This window comes from Vanessa atalanta, chromosome 24, assembly GCF_905147765.1.
Source record: "Vanessa atalanta chromosome 24, ilVanAtal1.2, whole genome shotgun sequence".
NCBI lineage: Eukaryota > Metazoa > Arthropoda > Insecta > Lepidoptera > Nymphalidae > Vanessa > Vanessa atalanta.
The window spans coordinates 2918817-2944815 of NC_061894.1; the positions used below are offsets into that span (position 1 = coordinate 2918817).

The 25999-nt window shown below is 32.5% G+C and overlaps 1 protein-coding gene across 3 annotated transcripts in view; it reads right to left on the minus strand.

Annotated features, from left to right (window-relative positions):
* The window catches only part of LOC125073327 (nucleolar protein 4), a 133855-nt gene that overhangs the window by 42043 nt on the left and 65813 nt on the right, over positions 1 to 25999 (minus strand). The gene's annotated exons all lie outside the window — the stretch shown is intronic.

Genomic DNA, 25999 nt, shown 5'->3' on the forward strand with positions numbered 1-25999 from the left:
TACAAATAGCTCTAAAGCAATTATTATGAAACATCTTCGAAAACATATAATTTTACGTTACGTAACATGACATTGGTGTTACGTTTCCATGGTTCATCTATCGGTTCGGATCTCAAGGGTGTAAACGGTAATTAACACGGATGCTGTCTCAGATGCCACGGAGTGAGTCTTGTAGCGTTTATAGCACCGACAACCCTCGTACAGTGTGGCTATAGCTTGAATCAATATACCAACACGGAATTTAATAGTTTTTAACGTAAATTTCTGTAAGATGCTGCAAATTCAAAAACTAAGCCCAATTACAATTATTTTATTCCCTCAGCAACCGTAATAGTAGTTGTTATAGAAGTTAACTGCAACAACTACTATTTTAATTCCCAGGTACGATTAAGATTGTACTACATTCTATATACGCAAATAATATATAAATTATATAGGGATTGAGGCATTGCAATCCATTTATCCTCTAGTTCACTGACTTATCATAGTCGTACGTAAAGCTGTGAAATAGATATAGTACGATTCGTTAATACTGTGTTATATTTTCGTGGTAAAAAAACGGCTTGGAGTCGTGCAATATGCATAAATGATTCCGAATGAAGAAATATCATTATTGACCTCATATAAATTTAATTAAATTTTATTCGTTAAACGTGATGAAGATTCACATTAATAATAAAAAAGTAAAACGTTCCATGAATTTTAAAAAAAGATAGAACAACAAGTTTTTAAACGACATCGGTGATACTCAGAATTGTCATCACTCAAGAGCTCCGTTAGAAGTTATGGTGTTCCGTACGTATGCCTTTGGGATTGATATAATATAAGTAATCCTGGGGAGATCTTTAAATTGTACTTTGGTGAGCACAATTTGTCCTCAGATTTTATAAAAGGTACTTTATGTTAGTGATTTGAGTAGGTACTGCCAAACGTCATCACTATGTATTAATGTGATTTGAAGGTCGAGTGAGGGTTATGACATCCAATTCTTGGCGGCTTACTTAAGATTTAATGAATTAACGTTAATTAAATAAGTGTCTTTGAGCGATGGTCACCATTCACCATTTAGTGACTTATAAGGACTACCTAAAATAATATTTGCCAGTTTTTGGATGATATCTAATTTTAAATTTTTAAGCATTACGTTTTATATGTAATTTAGATTGTGACAAAACGCTATAGACATATACATATATAGTTTGTAAATGTAATCATATACTCCAATTGAAGCATTATTTTAGCTATATTTTACTGAGATAGTACAATAGAGCCATTTTAAAATATATATCCTACCATTTGGGTAACCAATCGACCTGCTAAAGTATTCTAAAGAGGGGTGGTATCAAGCAAGCGACCGACTTTAAAACGCTTAAATAAATGGGATAAGGGCATTATGAATAGTTTAATGTTGCTTGTAGATAAAATATGTGTAATATTGTTTAATTATTTTTTATTAATTGTTTTAATGTAATAGACTTAGACAAACACAGAAGTTGACTATGACTAGATGCAAATATATTATTTATATAAATATTTTTTAATTTAAATACAACCATTTCGTAAAGTTGCCACTTCAGGCTACGATAACGGTCTTGGGTTCTATTTTCACTCTTGTTATAAGCTATAAAAATATTTGCATTGATCAAAACACCGGATTGAAACACCTATTTAACGTTTATTATTTAAGATATATATTCAGAAATGACTGTACATATATTTTGGTTGTTCCCTATGTGCTATATTCTAGGATATAGTGCACTTACATTGTCGCGTAAATCCCTCAGGGGGAATCAGTAATTACCACTGAGAAAACAGTCTCTGATGGTTACAGAACATCTACCTATATGTTGTTCACTGGGGAGGATTACACGCTCATCAGTACGTTTAAAGTGTTATTAAAATTTAATTTGAGTTATAATCATTTTCAGAAGGAACAACTTATATATTTTAATAATATAAATAATATACCAGATATAGCCGAGATGGCCCAGTGGTTAGAACGCGTGCATCTTAACCGATGATTTCGGGTTCAAACCCAGGCAGGCACCACTGAATTTTCATGTGCTTAATTTGTGTTTATAATTCATCTCGTGCTCGGCGGTGAAGGAAAACATCGTGAGGAAACCTGCATGTGTCTAATTTCAACGAAATTCTGCCACATGTGTATTCCGCCAACCCCCATTGGAGCAGCGTGGTGGAATATGCTACGAATCCAATTTTTACGTCTCTTTATTGCGCTTTCTACAGTATGACTGGCTGTACAGAGAAGTTACAACATCGAGCACGACTATCTTATTACAAAAATATTGTGTTACAAAATTAAATACCTATGTGCACACGGCACATCCTCAAAGGGAGAGGAGGCCTTTAGCCCAGCAGTGGGAAAATTTACAGGCTGCTGATGCTAGTGCTACCAGATATGCTTATTTCCAATGGGCAATGCAGTATTTTTTTTAAATGTAAAATACCAGTGATCGTCTAAGAATGGAAATTCGACAATAATCATTATTGAAATATTGAGGAAATATGTATGAATTTTATTCTTGGAATACTTTAATTCTACGCGTACTTCCGTTTATTTTTATTTATAATGCTAAAGATCTGTCTACCAAATAAAAAACAAGGAAATAAATTGACAAACGGAATAGAAAGAAGGTTATATATATCTATGTCAATATATATGACATTATCTATACAGATTTATCTGATGCTGAAAGGTCTTATGTACAAATGAAAGTGTGAAAATATCGATCAATAATAATTAATTGATGTGTTGTGTGTGTGATGAATTGATGACATTCGTTTAATTTTTTTTTTATTTCAGCTTTCCTTGATTTATTTACATTTTAGAGTTATTTTACAAAATAATAGATATCGATGTTTTTAAATTTCTTACAAAAAAATATCTAAAATATGTGTATTTTATTATAACCCTGTAATGTATTTTGTGTTCTTACTATATTGTATATACATATGTGTTGAAATATATTTTTATTTTTTTAATTTACAAACTTGCTGTTAATTCCAACACTTTTCAACGGCATTTGACGTGAGCTGTGAACACGTGAAGCTAAGTATTGTATATATGGCGTGTATGATTACATATACGAACTATATATGTAGGTTTGTAGCGTCAGTGTATCGACCATGTCAGAGGTATGCTGTCGGTAGTTATGGAAATTACGACGTTCCTCAAAATGACTAGATAGCAAATAATTTCGTGATTTTAAACGAAAACAAAAGACAAACTTAAATTTTGAATTTTCATTATACTATAAAATTGCTGAAATCTTTTTGGTCATAATTTTTACAGGAGCAATTTTTTTTTATTTATGCTTATACTTATTGACGTTCTTAGCAAAAATATTTCTTTAATAATGTCACTTGTCTTATATATAAATCTTGAAAAATATAGAAATTCATGTGTAGCACACTCGAAGATTAACAGAGGAACTTTATTGAAGTCGCAACTCGTTTATTTTTATGTAAAATCATTATTATATTATTACACGTAATATAAAAAGCCATGCTTTGTGAGAAAACCTCAAGCAAATAGAGTGCGTCTTTTAAATTGACTTTGATTGATTGATTTGGAAATAAATAACGTTTATTTTATTTTTCCGCTTAAATATTTTTTACAGATTATATTTATATATAAAAAATATATAATCTATTAAATATCTTAACGCGTGATACTCTCAGTAACATACACATATGTAACAGATTATTATAATTACTGCTAAGGTGGCTTATTCAAGATGTGCGTGCGTACAATCGATAGAATTGCAAACAGCATCCTTATCTGTGAGACCCAAGATTGATATTCCATCGTCAGATATATCTATTTATAATGACCGCGATTCGGAAGTGTATGGAATCTAATATTATAAGTGTGTATATTGATACTGTATGGTATGCGTATATACTAATTACTTTATTGCTATACTATGGCTGAGTGACATCGATCTTAAGTTTCAGTGATTTGAGAGTGAATATTTAGTGACGACAAATTCATCATTCCTTCCTATAAATTCAACAATTACAAGTTAAGACTAACTGTTGTTAAATTTAAACGGATTCGCGCAATAGAGATAGTTGTTGGCAACTTTTTTATTGAGGTTCTTTTCTTTTTTCTGCAAAATAATTCTTTTCAATTTAGAAAATAAGCACCACCCTCACAGGGGTACCAGGGTGACATAACGCTGCGACAGTTAATTAGTAAGAGGGCGCGGCGAGGCAGGCGCAGCGCGGGCGCGGCGTTTAGAGGAAATTGTCGTTTTTATACGGCCTCCCCCTACGAACATTCGAATAATGAAACAACATAGTTAGATGTCTTATAAACACATGTCGCCTTGGTAATAAACAGAAATTAATATCTCAGCTCGACCGTTTCGGTATACGGGACTATCAAAAAGGGCTAGCATAAACCATAACGCACCCACACACTCAGAATTTGTAATAGTACGTCATGATGTTTTAGTAGCTATGCTTTGAACAGCAAAGACTAGAACTGCTTGCATTCTCGCAGTATTTGACACTTACCTATTGTACGAATGAGGCTAATGGGATCCTCTAATGTTAGTACCAAGCTTAGTCTGTATTCTGTTCTTATTCCATTTACTACGAAATATCTAAACAAAATTCGTCTGAACTAACAATAACAGTCAATTATTTTATAATATTCACTCAAATAATACATAAATAAATCGCCTAACAGCCAAACTTTTATTTTAAATAATAGTTAAGCAATTCTATTTACTTTAAGTACAAATGATTAGATCGGTCGGCTTCTTATGCTCATGATCTGAGAGCTACTTTATTCATAGCAATATTGCATATTTTAATATCGGATAAAAGCACGAAGAAAGGAAGTTCCTGGCTACGGTAAAACCGTTTCTTAATTAATAAATTGGTATTGCAGTATTGACAACAAGTATTGTCATAAGTAATCACAGAATTAATATTTTTAAAGAAACCCTGAGTAAGAAATAACTGTACAACTCTAAGAAGTATTCCCACAACTGGACTAATTCCTCATATTAAGAAGAAGGTTTGCAACTTATTCAACAATGCTGCTGAGCTGTGGATATTTGTGGCATAATTTCATTTGGCACATGTTGGATTGTTCGCACGATGTTTTCCTTCAACGCCGAACATGCAATGAATAATTAATAATTCACAATTAAGCACATGAAAACTGTATGGTATTGTTTGCCGAATAAGCTAAGCTAAGGTAATATAGTCTAATCGAGTCTTAAAAATCTTAATAATAATTACGTTGTCGATAATTTCATACAAAATATAATAAATAGTTTGCGGTACATTCATACCAGATTCATCACATTTCTGTTTATTATTATGAATTGTTGTCATAAAACTCAGCCATTTTTATTTTATTGACCCTACGGGCCCTACTTCAAACCAATAAACACAAAGCCATCGCCGAAACATTGTACTAAAGTACCAAGGCAGCATAACCACATCAGATATAGTCTCGTTCATAGCGTAATGCGACCGCCGTCGGGCCCGCTCGTAACCGTCTAGCGCAGCTAAAACCGGGCGATTCGGTTTTATACACACCCCCTATAAAAGCAAAAGGACCGGGTATGGTCCCGGATAAGTGGGGGCCTGTATCTTTATATCTGCCCCCCTGCGGCCCCCACTAGGGCATTATGACCGGGGGGTTCTTTGGACAGCTAAAAGAAATATCCGGTTGCTTACCCGGGCAGCAGCGGGCAGGCGGTAATTCCTCTTCTAAGTATACTTTGCTTATTTACGAGAAGTTTCTCTCACCTCCCGTCGAGTATTGGCACATACGGGTGCCTTTTTAATTAAGGGAAGGGTGTTGTGTAGTAAAAACGCGTTTTACTGGGTTGTTCGTGCTTAGTTTTTTAGAACGTAAAAGTAAGCTTTTACAGTGCTTTAAAAATTTCGCTAAGCCATTATCTCCTTATTGAATATGGTCGTGTATTTTAAGGTAAAAATAATGGATAATTGTTACTTTGTTAAAAATAATACGTTGAAATAATATATACATATATAGTCTATTTCAATCAAAGAACGACAAATCTTAGTTTTACGTATTCAATGCGTTTTGTATTGTCTAACGGCTGAAAAACTGTGAACGTTGCACCCGTCCACCAACCCGCTATTCACTAGTTATTTACTTAGATATATTATGTATATTGTATATTTATGACTGCATGCGACATAAAAGTTTGTTATATCCCAAAAATATTTAATTATCATGGCGAACTAAAATATAGTTTGAACTATACATCTACGATTAAAGAGATGAAACCTCACCCACTTAAATTCAAAATGTCGTAAATAATATTCTTAGCCCCTATATTACTAAAATAAGGTTACCTACAAAGTCTCTGTGTCTTAACCTTTGACACACAAATATAAGAATTCAAATTGTAATAAACATTGATTTTAAATTTCGAAGTACAAGATCTCTTACGAATTTGTTAGAAAATACTTCTCTCCTCTCCACTACTCATTAACTTTATCTTACAAACTAATCAAAATATAAAGGATTTTTGGAACGTTTCAAAATTTAATTATTTTCCCATCTTTAAAACCAGCCACTAACGCTACATTTCAGCGATAAAAAAATATATGGTTGTGTGCTTGGTAAGTTCCAAAATCACCTTCTACACTATCATAAAATAAGTTTTATTCTACATTATTTTACACAGAAAGGAATCCGCATACTTTTGATTATTATTTTGTAAAAACTCCATTACTTTCTGTTTTCCTAGTACTCAGAAGGATAGTCGGTGATCCTGCAACGTTCATATGCACCTGGTATCATCGTTTTTATATTGTCAATAAATTTGTATATTATATTGTAAACGAATAAGTAGGTTATTTTGTGAATATTTTGTGAACGTCTCTAGTCTTCCGTAATTACTTACATCCATTTCCCACTAAAAAGAAAAAAGCTAACGCTGCAGGAAGAGTATGGCAATAACATACTTTATTATCAGTAATTGAGCTCCCGTGGTTCCTGTTGCCCTAGTGTTTTATTATGCGTTCAAAGAAATTGAGTTTTCCCTGGTATAAAGAGCATTTTTTTACAATTTTGCGTAATTTGCTTACATATTTTAAAGATAAGAAAATGGAAAATCTAATAAACACACTATTAAAAATATATTCAAACAAATATATACCAAAATATGTATTTTATAACATCTTGGTCTTTTGAGTCTCATCTCCGTTTAAGATCTACAATTAATGTGTAATTAAAATTAACTTTCTTCAAAATAATTATTAACTTCAACCTATTGAATAATGGTATGCATTGAATGAAATATCCATTTTTTTTATTATTTTTTTTTTAATAAATATTTCTTGTTCTAGTATACTTTTTAATATTCGTGCTTATTTAGTAACTAATAAAATTTAAACAACATTTGATAGTTATAAATTATATTAATACTAGTGTTTTTTTTTATTTTTAAAGAAGAAAGAAAACAGCATTACATAATTATAACAAGTTGAATTAAATATTAAGTTGAATTACAATGAGACCAAGCTAATATAAATAATTGATAAAAAAAATCTGAAATAAATATTTTAACACGATGTTGTCTTAAAATAGTTGTCAAGGAAAAGACATCAACGTGTTACTTAAAATAAATAAATCTTTAAGATTGTGATTTTTTAATTGGTTGTTTTATTTTTATGTATTTTTATTAAATTTTAAAATAGTGTTCAGTTACACGAAATAATGTGACCTTATTACACTAATATAATGAGAATGTTTTTGTTTGATTTTTTTAACCTACAAATGGACTGATTTTAATTAAATAAAAAAAGGGTTAAATTAATGTACAAATATATGTTAAGTTGATCCTTACAGACGAATATAAAGAATTTCATAACTTCGACTGCTATTTCTAATTGATATAGATTAATTTTTTTTTAATTGTAAGTTCTCAAAAAATCTAAAATAAAGCCCGCGACTGACGAAAGCTCATCTTAAAATAACTGCTACTGCTGAATAAATTGAAAACAAATAGTGATTATTTTAGCTTATTTTATAACTTAGATAAAATTTCTACTATAAGATATAAAAAACTACATTTTTAATTGACATTATTTCTCATATTTGACAATGTCGACTCAACCTAATCCTGACAACTTGTAATATTTGTCTTAGATGTAGCTGTTTCTTATAAATTTGTCTGAAAATAATCTATTATTGTTGCTTATCTTATCATAAACGTTTATATTATATTACCTGTTTTGTCAATCTACTTTCTTTTTATTTATTTGGTGACTATTAACAGGATTTAGTGTTATCAATAAAAATTAATAGTCGACTAAGTGTTTTGATTGATACTGGCAAATTATTTCTTGAATTATGGTCACTAGATTGACTACAAATAAACTAGTTGAATTAAAAATGATTTTATTTTATTGGAATTTCTTATTTAGTTGGATTACAAAAGGTGGAGAATTTGAATTTTGTCAAAAATTCTGTTGCTAAACTTAAGCTGACCTCAAACACCAGGCTAACAGAAATTTCAAAGATAACAACTAATCGGGGACGTTGAATTTTGGGGTTTTCCCGCTAAAGTTCTCAAAGACGTCCTCAAAGGAGGGTGGCGGGTACTAGGGTGGCAGAGCATGGGTGGAGGTTACGGCAAACTTTGCCTCCGTGGCTATTCGCAGTAGGCGGGAAGGCTGCTACTTTCGCCTTTTGCTGTCACGCGGCACTTTAGGGACGTACACACGTAATGTTAAAGTAGCGTTATATGCCAAGTTTCTAGTGTAGTGGGTAGTCATATGCGATGTTTATAATATCTGCATCGCTTACTGTGCGCTTTCCACAATGTGCCTTTCGTTAGAAGATTTTCATTGTTTAGATTCACCCTGACTACTTTTTAAAACCATTTTTCAGCTATAATAACGACGGAACTCTCGTGATATTTTTATGCGGTTTATAGTTTTTAACAGAAACAGATAAACAACAATACTAATTAAATATTTTTTTAAATGAATTGTAATATATATAGTTTATCTTGGTGCTTTCATGTTACATGTAATATGGTCTTGAACAATGCCATGGCTACCTCTTTTTATTCCTCTTATGTTGGTAAGTATTTTTTTGTCACGTAGTGCATTATACCTTTTGAAAATTACAATAAAAATCAATCATATAGCAATAATATTCTGAAACAAAGTTAATAAATCACAATCAGTGATGACACTGTGTATAATTATGGTACAATCTAACGCTAAGACATTTCAGATGGTTATTTTTTTAAGTTTTTTAAACATCTTTCAGGAAAAACCTTTCACCTACTTTTTAAGGTCACTACATTTACGAATAAAAAGTTTTTAGTTTATAAATTAATTATATACATACATGCCTCACCTCTTAAACAATAAAACATAACATTTAGCAATAATACATAGCAATTAATATACCGGAATGTTTAGAGAAAAGCTCTCTGGAGATCTATTTGCACGCACTACCCGAGCCTAATCCACAAAGTTTTATATAACCCTAAGTCTACATAAAGGTCAAAACGCTGAAAATGGGTTATATAGGCCCCTAACATCGAGGGCCTCTAAGGGTCTAGCAGACCCAAAAAAGTATATAACCCGTAGGTACCAGGGGTCCATATAAGAGAGGCGTCTTGTGCCTTCGAGCCAGGGAAATGTTAAGAAGGGTCTGGGGTGGAACCCTCCCTTCCGGAGGGTGGTTGGGTGTTGGGGAAAAAATTCAGACGACCGTACCCTTGGTACGACCCGCTGCCGTCTGCGTAATTAGTGATGCGGCGGGCTGGGTACGTGTCGATATATTAGATCGATATTTTTATATTTTAAGTTACACATCGATATTAATTTACCGGTATCGAAATATTCAAAATATATTATTATTTATAATGTTACATACTTATTATGTATGTAAATTTATCTTTAAGTACACGATATAATAGTTTAAAATTATTCACCGATTTCATAATGTTAAACAAAAAATTATATTTAATTAGTAAGTTAACCATAATTGTCAAAATTATTATTATTTTATTAGTTAATCCGTTTTCACTTGCATTAATTATCGAGAAATAGAATAAACTTACGTATTTTACTTCTTTTACTATTATCAGTTTAAAACATATTTGAAATTAGAATTAACATAAAAATATTACAAATAAAATATTATTCATTTTAAATTCCTGAAAATTCACATTTATCGATTGACGTACTTGAACAGCCCTAGAGATTATGACAAGATACAGGGCAGGGCTGCTAACGACGAGCGGAGAACTGTCAAAAGATCCTACAGTAATGTTATTATAACTTTTTCTAGACTGTACATGTATGCTGTAATAAAAGTCCCTTTTCACGCTAAAGTCTAAAAGACGAAAGCGAATGTACATAATGAAATACATAAAATACTCAATCGATTAAAAATATTGGTTCATTTAATATTAAATATCCCCTAATACCAAATGATAACTTGTCTTTCTTTACTGCTGTACCTCCAGCAAATAATATCACTGGATTTAAATTTTTTATGAGACTAAATAACACACATGTCTCTTCTACTAGTAAAAATAGATTCTAGAACTAGGTAACTTACGCTATTTCGAGATCTCGTTTGCATCATACCTGAAAATGAAAATAAATTATTAATAAATGCTCCATGATTTTTTATTTAAGTTTTTCACAGTGACAGACACAGATGATTTAATTTAGTATTTTCTTAAACAATATTTTGACTTGTGTGTTTTTATCATATCTATATAATTGTTCTAATATTTTAATATAACGTAACGCGGTATTAATTTTATTTGTATTATATTTATCTATGGGCGGAAATGTATATTTCATTGTAATCAATGAAATTTACTTTTATTGATTCATTAAATATACAAAAAATGTCAACTAACTACTGTACAATCGATCTGAATTTTCTCAAATTTGATTTGTATTTTCTAATGTTATAAAATAAATACTTTAAATTTGTTTAAAGAAGGATGTATATTATTAATATCTCACTTCACGATTAGAAATATACAATAAACTGTAAATCCTGATGGCCTAGTGTATCTTTACATATTGAAGAGGTTTGTATTTATTCCACCAGACTGCTCTAATCCGGGTGTGTATATACCCATACATGTGGATGATTTTTATACGACATATGCATGTTTTATCACGAGATGCACTTCCGGCCAGGATTAGACAAAAATAATCACACAAAAATTAGATGGCGCTCGATTAATTAGAACCCAAAGTAAAACGTCAAGCCATAATTCCTTTATAATCGAGTTATTACCAACTATACTAATATAACATAATACATAATTACAAATCTTGACAAATCCTTATATTTTATACAATTACCATTAACAAAATTTTAAACTCGATACTTAAACCTTATCTAAACTATTTTTAACCAGCTTAACTAGATCTCTAATTTCATTATTTGAATAGGATACGTTTTCCCATTGATAAGAGGTATACGGTATTATCCACCCATTTTATAATTAACACTTATGGCTTTGACCGTTACAATTTCGAGGGTAACAGGGTAGCTAGTACAAACTTGATATTCAGAATCGTTTCAATCGTGCCACACTTTGTTAAATACAAAAATGTTTTTAAAAATGTATAAAATTTGATGAATCTCGAGTGAAATCATTTTTATTCAAAAATAGGTGACTTGCGATCGAAAGATCGCTGATATCTTTTTAATTTCTGTTTGACTAAGCTTGACCTTAAGGAGACTTTTCTAGTAGGAAAATCAAAGTAAGGATACATTTTTTTTTAAATTCACTCAAACCTTTTAAAAATGTAACTACATTAAAGCTACCGATGGTATCCATATAAATTTTACCTTAAAAATCCGCAAATACGAACCGGTCCTTCGGAAGGGTCCGAAAGGGATTTGCCTTGGGTTGGGCCTTTCGAGCCCACACTTATACAAAATGTCCAATATGGATTCGACCCTCGGGCTCTAAACATGCCTAAGAGAACCCAGTAAACAAAGAAGTTTGTTGCCTCGCTGATATGCTGTCCTAGTACGATAAACATCTCTGTCCTTTACATATAATATGTACCTTGTATATCATACCTATATATATATATATGTATTATGTGCGACTATTCAACAAATTATGTCTAAAAATATAAGTTATATTATATATGTAATAAACAAATATTATTAGATTAATATTACCAGTTGTTTTACATTACAAATAAATTTGTAAATAAATATAATATTTGGACAATAAGAATGTTCTTTTATATTATTTTTCCAATAGTCATAAAAGAGAAAATCAACAAAACAAGTAACAAAGAAAACACGCTCGAAAACAAAACACTAAGAGAAATATTAGGAAAAAAACTCATTACAAAGATCATATGCGGCCTAATTGGTTCCAGCGCGCGAGAACACAATCCCTCATTCGTATTACGTACCTACGGACGTTTGTTGTGATACGGTTTTATATTATAGTCAGCTATACGAAGCGATACTATAGCTAAGAAATCATGTTATTGTATTTAATTTTGAATCAAACAAAATTATTATGTTATGTGAAATTATGAAGTATAAATAATAAAATTAGAAGTTTAAGTAAATCGAATACATTTAAATTTGTATATATATACAGCTGGACAATCAACAATTACTAACTTAATATTTTACCAAGATACAAATTTCATTAAATAATGAAGAACCTCCTGCCATCAAATGCGAAAACTGATCAATACAATAATTACGAATGATTTTAAAACGCATATGACCTTAATTTTATGTAAATCGAGTGCTCCGACGTAAGTATACGTTGTTTAGAGGTGCAGCTACGCGTCATATTTTTACCTTCTCGGCAAAAAAGTCTTCTTTGATATAAGACCGGTGCTTTATCGTGAACAGTTATAAATAGTGTGCGGGGCACGCGAACCTTCTGTATACCAGTACTAGACCCTTCGTACCCTCGTCTCTAACAAGATAACAACCATATCGGGTGAAACGAAACTAAGGGAAAAGTATTTGTAGAAGCCGGCATTAGGACGAAATTGGGTCACATTATATATATAAATTAACTTGTACGTATGTTTGCGAGTTTTGATATATGGTGGAATTATTTCTTTCTTGTGTCGTCGACAGGAGCCATGTGTTGGAACCATCACCCAATCTTATCGACCTTATACTTCTGCTTATGTATACATTTTTTACTTTTATACATAGGTCTCCGAACAATTCAAGTTCCCAAATTAATATGACATCTAAAATCAAAACTAAATTACACCTCATTCTCGTCAAATGCTTTACAAAGCTTTTTTCTTAATTAATTAAGTCGCAAATTGATTACTTTCGACGGCAGGAAGGAATAAAAAGCGGGTAGGTACTAGGAGCGCAGCGGGCGGTTGGGGGTGCCGCCTTGCGAGTGGGTAATGTGAAAGCAGACACACGAACCCTGCTGCTGGCCCTGTACTCGCTACAGAAAAGTCAACCTCATTTTTTTACCGCATTTTCCAAACTATGTTGATTCTGCAGTACTGAATATCCAAGGCAATTGTTTTTTTTTCTTCTTACGTTAATGTTAATTGGTTTTAATATCCAAACAATACTGTAACATAAAAATTGTTTCCATTGTAAATACTTGTAGAAATAAGTTTAAACGAAGTATCTCTTAAACTGCACATAATCTTACGATTATGTTCAATTAATCAATACAAGAAGTATAAGTAGTTTATTTCAAAAAAATACACCAAACTCCCAAAAAAAAGTTGTATACAAGAATACATATGTGGAAGTTATGTCCTAAATTTATTAAAAGAAAATAAAGTAAAAAAAATATTAATACCTTTTTTTGCGCACCGTACATTTAGACGGCCGGCGTGCCCGGCGTATAGCAGTTATTATTTACCGGCTTTATCATTTCGAAAATTTCATATTCCCAGTACTTGGACGCTTGAGGTTTAAAAGCGTAAGCGTGGGGGGTGTACTTTTTGCCTACAACTCGGTAGTTTACTCGCACGACCAGGGGGTCATGGGGTGTTCGCAGCTAAGGAATAATAAACCGCACTTGCTTAGAACTGCCGTTCGATGTGCCCTACTATGTTATGTCGCCTTAGTACTCGTTGGTAAAATAAGTGTGTTGTATTTTTGTTTCTTATATGAAGATTTTTTACAGTCTCCCAAATAAACTCATAATTGAAAAGTCAAAATGTGAATTTCCAACTTAATTAATATATATTGAATATTATTTATTAATATAAAATTCACTGTTAATACAAAATTGTCACTAGCAAAAAAATAATACACTAATAAAACTTAAATCGGTTAAATAGTTTGTATGGTAAATAGCATTTAAAGAGTGAACTGTTCGTCTGTTTGTTGTGCGGGTTATATTCCTTAGGTCATATAGTAAGGTAAATATCATCTAGACACGACCGCTGTCTGTAGCTTTAAAAAGAGAAAGATAGAAAGTGCACTCGGAAAAAGAAGTTTTACAAACAATGGTTCAAACAAAGTAAAGCTAAATGAGCATTTTCTGAATATATGCGTGAGAAAATTTTCCTTGTAGAGTACGTTTTAGCAATAAAGTTAATATTTTGAAACATTATATGTTTCAAAATATTATCAAGTAAGTCGTACAGATCTTTGTTCACTTATTGAAATGTGAAATCATTCGTTAGTTTCGTTCAATTAATTCAAACGATATTTTTCAACGTAATTGATATAAATCTCAAATCAAATTCCCTTTACTATGTATAAACTTATCCGTTGACTACGCTTTCGATACAAATAAATCAGGCAACGCGTTGAATTGTTGACCCTCTCTTTTTACGCTGCATTAAGTGGATAGTATGATATAGCCGAAGGATGACGTCTGACTGTGAGAGATAAATTTTCAATTAAATATCCAGGCATGAGACCTTTTGTTAATACAATCTTCCCTAATTCTCATAGTAATTCCACTATTGTGACATTATATACGTAAAGTATCGCATTCATTAAAGAAAATGTAAATACTAACGACAGTACACTTGTGAAGTTTGTTCAAACTTTATTATTAGATATATTTAGTAACAATTTAATTCGCTTGACGAACCTTTAATTCCTTAAGTTAAATAAAATGAATAGTAATAAATTAAATATTAAACAAGGGCTTATTGACTATCCTGAAATTATTTAAATACTATCAGTAACGAAATGTATAGCAATGACAATATTGTAACATTGTACATATAGTATAGTGGATCTTAATACAAGTCGGCGCCGGCTAACCCATCGGGGTCTCCAGTATTTTTAATGAAAGCTGCGGCGTCGGGCGGGCGTACGGTGCCGTATTAATCTTAGCAACGGACGTCCTAGCCTCCTGTGCGCCCCTGCTCGCCTGGTAGGTGGCAAGAAGGATCCCCGCAGAGGGGGAAAGTTTTCCGATTTTTCTCTATTTTTCCTATTTTTTTTTCAACATACATTATGCAGCCTTCGAAAATCGAACGCTAGTTAGTTAGACTGAAAAAACCTTATTAGCTAATGCATTAAAAATACTTCTCATTAGTTGAATTATTTATCTTATAAGTATTTAACTAATACAACTAATAAACACATAATTTAATTCATACAAGAAAAAAATGATAGTCAGTCGTGAAACAAATGAATAAAACGTCATTGTGTAAAGGAAAAAAATGACATCATTAATCACATACAGATAGACTTTGTTCTACAATTATTAAAAAAAAACTAATCTTTCATTCAAAAAGAATATTCCCTCCCAACTCACACATGTCACATGCACCGATGCAACTACGTATACATGCAGAAATGTAAAAAAAAAACTAGAGCAGCTTGTCAGACTAATCAAGGATCCGTATTAAAGGAAATAGAAAAATTATTTTCACAATGGCATGGCGTGTCCTTTTAGTAATCATTGTTTTTAATGGACACAAAAACAAGTGGCAATCTCCGCACGACGTCCGAGCACGGAATCACGTGTCAATAGAAGAATCGGCCGTTTATTTTTCATTTCACTGGGAAACGAGGAAATTACGAGCGGGTAAAAAATACGTCTCGATCTTCGCCGACAAAAAAAATCCGCCGAAAAGGAAGCGAGCGACCATTAGGGTATTATCGGGGTAAAAAGGGCGGAGGGGAAAAATCAGAAAAAAATTGCTCGGTGCCCACCCTTTCCTTTTCGTGAGCGTCGCCTGTACCTCCCCCGGCCTTACATTAGACCCCCCGGCCGCTAGGGGGCACCACATGTATGGGAGGCGAATTACATAAACGGCAGGTGAATTTGGAAAATTAAAGTTGGTACACTATGACGTTTGTAGAAGTGGCCACTGGGATTATCACGTTCGGTGGGTCAGATAGCGGTCTAATTGGCCAACGGTGATAAAATAAATCGGGTTAAAGTTGTTACAAACCACATGGTGATTATTTAGTTAACTTTTCTTTTTATGGTAGACATTGAAGCCGACATTAAATTAGCAATGTCTATTTTATTTTACAATAGAAAAACGAAAGTTCAGAAAAAAAACAATACAGTATTTATAAAAATAATACAAGCTGCAAAAAATATTTTAATTTATTTACTAATAAATAAGAATTTAGCATTAGTAAAACGAAGAGTCAGGGCGTCAATATCAAAATAATTCATATGTGACAATAATTAAGAGGTTTCTGTCCCTCCACCACCCTCTGAGGGTGCCATTTCCCTCATAAGTACGAGCGTGGGTGTGCGGATTCCTTATAAGAGATTATATTTAGGCATTGGCATTTCATGCAATCTAACTACGTAGTTATACATAGCGTAACCTCATCTCTAAATGCAACGCGGTACACGCTATGCTATGCGGTTTTAACATTAGTGAATAAGCTAGGCCGATGGAAAACGTATTTTGCTCATAAATATAAACTAAAAGTAACACAATCTATATATATATATGTATGTATGTACAATCTGCATTCCTATAACATAGTTGATGATAATCCTTACTAATAAACAAAATATTAAAATTAAAATTTACGAGAGTATTTTTTTTTTTAAACTCTTATACGTCTTTTGTGTATATTTTATGAAAAATAATTACGGCCATTTAAACTGGCGTGTAAACAAAAAAAATCAAAATTGTTTTGTTGTTTATACTATTATGTCATTTTAATGGTTACGAACCAGGCACGCATAACGCACGAGGAGCACTAATTTGAGGGAGTAAATAGCGAACGCACCTACGACGGGTCCGAAATGATTATTTAATAGTAACCCTCCCAGCCCCACAGCCGCAAGGGGGAACCGAGACCCTAGAAAAAGTTTTGCCACCGCGTCTATCAAACTAGAACCCGAACAATGAAAGGCGTGGAACGGCACACAAATATTTCCGATAAAAGGAGTAGGGGGGCGAGACAACAGTATCGAAATTAGCGGAGACCCTATGTGTGATAATGCCTAATGGATAATGTGAAGAAAAGTAGGCCGTCGAAAGTAAAGTTATTCTTAGACTAACTACGTGATTTTAAAGTTAATCAAATCGTTATTGTAAGCAATTTTATATTGCATGAAAATGAGCGAGTCTAATGGGAGTCAATGTAAACACAATCCTTTTAAATCTGCAAGGAAGTTTAAATATATATTTGTTAATCCGTAATTACAAATATATTTTTTTATTTGCACGTTTGGATACGTAAATAAATTACCTAATAAATGTTATGTACTATATTTAATAGAGAAAAGTAATTATCATTAAATAGTTTATTTTTTGTCAAACATTAATTGCTTTATTATCTATATATTATTTAAAAAAAAAAATCATCAAAATTATTTTTATTCAGTTTACTAGGAGCGTACGGATAGGTACGTTTTATCCATAAATATCTAGCAACTAGGATAACATAAGCTATAAGATATACAACATTAGCAAAGGCCGGGTCGGCCCGCGACGCTGTCAGTGCAGATTATATGGGGTTGAGTTGTACCAAGGGCTCCCGCGGGTGAGGCTGGGACCGAACTACCAAGAGATCATAACTTTAAAAGAGAATTAGGATGAGGCAAAAGCAAAATCACCTCAAGAACTCCTTTAGGTACAGGTTATTTTTTTAAGCTATATGACTTGAGAATCAACATCTTGCATCTCCAGCTGATTACCAACACATTCTGAGGTATCGCTTATATTTGTGCTATAATAATCAATACTACTGAATTATTAATTTATAAATATACAAGCATCTGCCCACGTATGAGAGGGTAGGGGTTAGGTATTAAGCAGGTATTTATCTTTATCCCAAAGTTTTTGAGTGACGTAATGACAAAGATCCAAACTAACATCACATATATAATATTTGTAGGATAACAGGAATTAAATTGAGATTTTTTTATAAGAGTATCGAAAATCTCATAGTATAGCTAACAAAACCCCCTAAATACACGCTTCTTATCCATATAATCTTATATATTAGATTTAATAAAAACATACGAAATGTTGTATAACGTATCAACATAATACAAAAAAAAATTATAAGAAAATAAAAGTATAATTAATTAATGTACGTAATTACAATAAGAGTTCTCTTTTAACAAACCTTTGAGATATCGAGCGGATTACAAGTGTTAAGATGAATAGAAAAAAATAATGTTATACCGCATCTGATTTATCAGCGATCTACGTCGTGACGAGCCTAGTCCGTCGGGTCGGGTGCGCGCGGTAATGATTTACGCACCCTTAAAACATTTATTGAGGCCCTGAAACTCATTCGAGCCTGATTTTTGTCTGCCCTCGGTCCCCAAACACAGATGTGGGTAGAGCATTATAGTTATTTCTATTTATACTATAATATATACGTATATACAAATTTAATTTTATATAATATAATTAATTTAACATAAAAGTAGTTTTTGGAAAAAAATATTGCTGAGAAAAGGCCTACTGAAATATTTTCACGAAGTCATTTATAATTGGTATTAAATACGAATGTATAGATGTCATATATCTATTTAAATATAAAAATGAAAATGTATCAAAAAAAAAGTAGCAAATATAAATTGTCTATGAAATTTAATTTAACCATAAAGGAAAATACAAACACACATCGTTATTATTACCCTTCTATCATCGGATAAGATGGGTCCACTATTCATATTAACCCAACGCACAGTATCCAATGAATATTGGACCTTAATACTTTACCGTAGAGTTTTAATTTGTATAAAATTTAAATAGGTCACTACATAAAGGGCAGTAAATAGCCCCATGCATGAACACAAGCACTAAAATCGTTCACCCTTCGTGACATGTCGACCTAATCACGAACTAACTTTTCTAATGTTTTAAAATTGATTTCATTCAAGAATAATGCTCTTTACACATGTATTTATCAACTATAAACTATAAAGCCTTATGTACATTGATTACATATCAAAAAACATTTACTGTTTGCGAAAAAAAAGTTTATTGAACATCTAAAGCTATCATTTGTAAATTGGTTCGAAATAAAGTTCAACAAATTAAAGGAATACAAAAATACACTTTATGAAATTAAATAAAATACATACTTAATTACGGCGGTGTACACTTGTTATTAAAAAAGGATAACAGGAATTAATTCAGTAAAGGATTATTACAAAATCTTTAGCAATAAGTGCATGTAATCAATTCATATAAATTATTGAGAAAATTTATATAGAAATCTAAGTTGTGTTTATATTCATTTAATGCAATAATGAACTGCGTTGGCGAACATAAATTATAAAACAGTTAGTTTCTTTAGACGGTTTACCCCTAATTTTCCAGATATAAAGATAAATATATAAAACCTCAACCTCGAGATAGTTCATAAAGTTTAATAAATTGTAAGTATTTTTACCCACTTGTATGGGTGCGACTACATGCAGCGTTGCGATGCCTACAATCTCAGCCATTACTGCGACATGGCACAGAACCTCATTCCTTTAAAGTCGGTTACCCTTATTTTCGGTTGGTTAATTCTGTTGCGTGTAGACACCTCGCGAGTTACTAGGCGCTAAAACTAGGTGTGGAGGTGGGCGGTAGCTCCTTCCCATCGCTCCTAGTACGGTAGGCAACGTTTTTACTCTTTATTTCGTATTTTAACCTCTATGTGTAGCATGATAAGGAACAGGGGTTCATACTTAGGTGGAAAGTTGTACGTGCGGTGAGTTACTGCGGCGCCCTGCAGGCGGGCTCGCGACTAATTCCGTTAAAATTCTCAGTACGCTATGCTCGCCTGGTAGCGGTAAGCAGGGTAAACGAGGGGGCTGGCATCCACCCGGGTCTTAAGGTACGGGTTACACGGTAATGCTATACGCCATTTATAAATTAATTAACCACTGATATTGTAAGAAAAAAAACTAAAACTTAGCAATATAAAACTAGCGGAAATTCGAATTAAAAACATAATATTATACAGATGTGTTTCAGCAATATCGAACATAAAATGCAATAATTCAACAGTATATATTATCAGAATTCATAAAAGAAACAAATGAGAACAAATTCAAATTTTAGGTGAGCAAACTCGCGTCCTTGGATCACGGTCATTGGACTTAAGAGCTCTGGGTCATCTCGGCCTATATATTATTTCAGGTTTTTAATATATCATCATAAAAATATACAACAAAAAACATATATGAAAGGAACCGAAATTTTTCAAATCAAATTACTAAACAGCCATTTTATTATAATATTATAATTCAAACACTTTTGATTGTATCAATAAAAAACGATAAGAATTATATTGATTAATTATTCTTTTTACATTAATTATTATTAAGCATTAAAAATAGAGTGTGCCCTAAGCCTTAAACAGCGTTTTGTGACTTAGCCCCAAGTTGGCAACGTGTGCTAGAGATCCACTCGAACCTTAGCTCAAATATATTCTCAACGTTTTCATTTATTAATAACGAATACCCCGCAGCCTAAGATAGGACTGCATTAAAATGTTCTGTGTTTATTAATATTCGTTTGTGTTCTTAATCTACATCTATAACACCAAGCAATTGACGTCACAATCGTCGTTATGTTATTCCAAGTTTTTATCGTTAAATTCACGTATATTTTCGTTATCATCGCTAATTTCTTTATGACATAAATATAAATTTAGAAGATCTATAAAGAACATACGAAGCATAAATATATATTTTTTATGATATTGGTAGTTAGACAGACAAATCAGGCACCAGATTTTAAATGATCATCACCTTCTATAGAAATTGGCGCTGCAAGAAATAGTAACCATTTGTTTGCACCGCAGACCTTGGGAAAGAAGACGTTATATCCCTTATGCCTGTAGTTACACTGGCTCACTCACTCTTCAAACCGGAACACAACAATAATGAGTACTGCTGTTTGGCGATAGAATATCTGATGAGTGGGTTATGCTTTCTCTAGAACATCATTATTAACTATTAAAAACTTCTACCTTAAGTATATTTCGAATATCCATAATAACAGCCAAAACAAGTAAATTACCACGGAATTTTCATGGCGTCTTTTGTGCTTGTTGATTAAAGAAAAGAACTTAAGGAAACATGCCTGTGTCCATAAACCCGCATTGGTGTAAGTGGTGGAATTAATTCCAAAAATCTTCCGAGAGGATATTGTTTAGTAGATTTATTTATAGATTTTTATTTCAAATTAATCGAAAAAATATATAAAAATCGATATAATAACGTCTCTACCAAAGGGTCAAGTGACAGATGGCCGGTCGAATAGAGGCGGTCTGAGATATCTCTTACAGTAAGAATTTTTCAATTTCGAATCAAGGATTCTGTCGTCAAATTGTTATATAATAATGATGAAGTTACTACCTAGAGTTTTGGTTTCAATATAATAAACTATTTAAAACGTGTTCTAAATTATATAACGACGAGATAGCAGTGACTTTTACATATAAAATATTATTATTATTTACTTTCCGACATAGTCTTCTATTATAAAGAGGTGAAATTTGTTTGTATGTATGTAGGGCGGGTATTCATTACTTTATTGCATAACATGAAACATGTATAAAGGCGAGTTTAATGTTTATAATTTTTGATATAATTATCAATGATTAGACAAAATATTTTGTTTGAGGAAGCATTCAAGTTGTGCTAGGAGTAAATACGACAATAACTCGAAAAACTCGAACGATATAGAATCGAACTGTCTCTTACGTTGCTACGCGACGCATATCATACCGCACCATACAGATTTTTCTGACACGTAATAATAAAAAAGGTTTTTTAATATTAATATGAAAAAAATACGTAATAATTTCGAGCTTTATAAAAAATCATACAAATTATTCTTAAAAAAACCACGAATAGGATTTATTTTTATAGAACCGTTAAGTTTTTCCCTTACCCAATAAACTCATTTTCAAATCTCACGATACACACGCGTTCAACACAATGAAACATCAGCTGATTTTGAAACGGACTGTGACAGGGCTCTTTGAACTGTTCATAAAAATGTAGGTCATTAACAATAATATAAAGTGACAATAAATAATCTCTATAGACCGACTAAGAGCATGTGTATTCCATAAATAAACAGTTACCGACTTTAAAACGGGTTTTATTTTTATTCTTATTACAAACGAAATAGGTTTTAAATTCGATTGATTTGTTGCAAATCATATTTAATAGGGATAACTAACCCTAGAAATGTCGTGAGGGCCGAAAAGACCCTCTAGTTAACGAAACGCAGAATCGATCGAAAGGGGGACAAAACTTAATTATGTCATCGTTCAAGGTCGACTGCGATGCATCCGTTCGTGATAAATCTGTCAATCCGTTTGGAAAACTAAATACAGTTCAATGTTAAGTGTAAAATGCGGTGATAACCACTGATGTTACGGTTTAAAAGAGATATTCAAAATAAATTCAAACTTTAAATTAATGTCAAGGTCATATATTTCACCGTTTTAAATTAATGATTTTTAGTATTTAAATAATATTTCGTAAGATTTTTTTGCTACATTTTAACTATCTAATCGTGCCAAAACAATAATTATATGGAAGGTCCATAATATTCTTTAAAATAAAAACATTAAAAGTGTAAAAGTTAGACCCATCCAAAAGCGAAATACCACTGGCTGACTCGTCACGAATTCTCTGAAACTATAGGTCCGATTGACTTAAAATTTAGCATAGTTATTCGTTACGCGATGTAGACACTCACTAAGAAATGGTTTGGCAATTTAAGCTATAAAAGTTGGATGTACAACTAGTATACTTTAAACAAAAAAAAATTACTATACCCATTGTTATAGTTACGAATGTATAATATAGCCTTATTGCTTATTTCAGATACAATTCACTTATCATAAGTATTAATATCAATTATAAAAAAAAAACTTCATCCAATCAAATACATAAAAACGAAATGAACGTTTTAAAGAAGTCCAATACAAACTCCAGACATTTCGTTATTTAGACAAAGAGCTAGAACCAGTGAAGATTATCAAAAGAAACATTTTTTATTACAGACAAAAGCTGAAACAATACACATCAAAAGCTCCATTTGTACGTACAATAACATACTGAGCTAGAATTAAACAAACTCCTAATCTCTGACATCAAAGCCGTCGCACGAGCCGCAAGTGCCGGCCGACGAATAAAATAGCCGGTCGTGTTATTAACAGCCCCTGTAGGAGAAAAAAAAGGGGGGTGGGTGCGGGCTTAGAACCACTGGATGTGACATTTAAGCGCAAGTTCAACTATTCTTGTATGTACATACATACATATATAGAACTTTATTTTTTATTTCTTTCAACGTTTGTACTCTAACGGAATGTTAAGGATTTGTTTAAAAAAAGTGATATCTACATATTACATTCTGTTAAAGATATCGAACCAGTAATGTACTAATAAATAATATATGAAGCTTAAATATCAAGACACATTTCATTTTAAATACGCAAATATTAAATAATTTAAACATCTTATCAAACTGTAGCAGTCTCGTAAAATCTACAGTAAGTTTCCTAAGCTAAGTGATTAATCCATCCAGCGATCCTAAATCCGTGTCTTTAGTATTCGAGAAAAAAGTAGGGAGGGACGAATATCCCACAGGGGGGGCAGCAATGGACTGAAGGAGCCCCAATCAATCTTACAAGTCGCACTGCGATGGGGAGAGGCACTTTCGGGGGTCGAAGGGACCGTACCCTCTTACGGTCTGCGACTGACCCTTCGGGAGAAACACGGTGGAAAAGGTCGGACCTAAACTCTGAATATTACTGGGTTTAATGTTTGTGATTAATGTACCATTTCCAGAGCTCTCGTTCAGATGAATCAATTTTAAATGGTAAGTCTTTAAGGTGTCTCTCAGTTATTTTATTTTATTTCTAAAAAAAATAATTTTATTATTTTTTATATCTTGTTATTTCAGCAAGATTTTTAGAAGACAATATGCTTTATAATAATCTAAAATACGATCTAATTAATTCGCCCACTCAAAATACATGAGACGAAATAAATATCCTTTGGCACACACAACAGCGAATATTATATGAACCGTCCATCCGCTTCATAATTCCCAACAAACATTATCGTTGGAACGAAAACCTATCGCAAAAAACCGTCAGAAATTGTACTTGCTCAGTTCTCCGTCGGGCATCGTTTTTGTGTCTTGTCTAATACCGTGACGCCCCCTTTGATGAAACCTCGTACCTCCCCACCCAACACCCTCGCTTCAAGCGAGAAAAATGAGTTAGAAAAGATGCGGCGCCCGATTATAGTGTAACGCTCGTCCTTTGTGTGGGACATTCTGAATCAATCGGTCGCAAGGGCCGCCGCTGGCGTCACACGGTTACTTGTCAGGTGCGACCGCCTATAAATCCTGATGGCCTGGTAACGTGAAAAACTTTACCAAGAAATCTCTCACCATTCGTCAGATGAAATCAGTTTTTTATCCTTCAATTTCGACAAGTTTCTCTTAATGGGCCACATTTCTATTTTTTTGCTGAATTAAAAGATCTTAGAAACGTACACACTACATTTTTTTGCGTTTTAAATGTTTCATTATTTCAAAGGTAACTTTCGCCTATGTCATATGACTCAATAAATTGATGCAGCTTTTCTCCACTTTAATAATAATGAATCATTGTCAATTAATAATTTATTGCTTGAGACACAATAAATACAGAAATGATAAATACAGTAGTCAAAGTTAGTCAAAGTTGGTAAAAAATCCATTAATTATTTTTGAAATCAAACATTTTAAAATAATATCAATGAATACTTATTAAGAGCCGAGATGGCCCAGTGGTTAGAACGCGTGCATCTTAACCGATGATTTCGGGTTCAAACCCAGGCAGGCACCACTGATATTTCATGTGCTTAATTTGTGTTTATAATTCATCTCGTGCTCGGCGGTGAAGGAAAACATCGTGAGGAAACCTGCATGTGTCTAATTTCAACGAAATTCAGTCACATGTGTATTCCGCCAACCCGCATTGGAGCAGCGTGGTGGAATATGCTCCAAACTTTCTCCTCAAAGGGAGAGGAGGCCTTTATCCCAGCAGTGGGACATTTACGGGCTGCTTATGTTATGAATACTTATTACATTTACAAAGAAAAACAAGAGATATTTCATTAGTTTAATATGACTATTGTAAATGTCAAAAAATGTAAAAAATTATTGAACGAAAGACGTTCAAAAATTTATGTATATTTAATTGTCATTGTTTTGAGACTCTGTGTTAGGTAAAAGGGTGATGACGAGAAAGACCACGACCTTCTTAATGTTATTTAGGAATATATTATCAAAAATAAAACAGCGAGTAAAACCAGGCGTAGGTAGTTATATTATAAACTCAGTACGTATCGAAGAGAGTTTCCAAATCATAACAAGGGGCACGAGTTCTCTACAAAGGCGCGTTTGTGGGTCGAACAGACCGCCGGCTTTAGCTAGTTCGCAAAGTTTAAGCTAGGGTTAAACCCGCTCGCAATTTCGCATTATGTTTATTTTCCTAAATATTTATATAGAGAAAAATACATTTTGCGGTTTAAAACCGAAA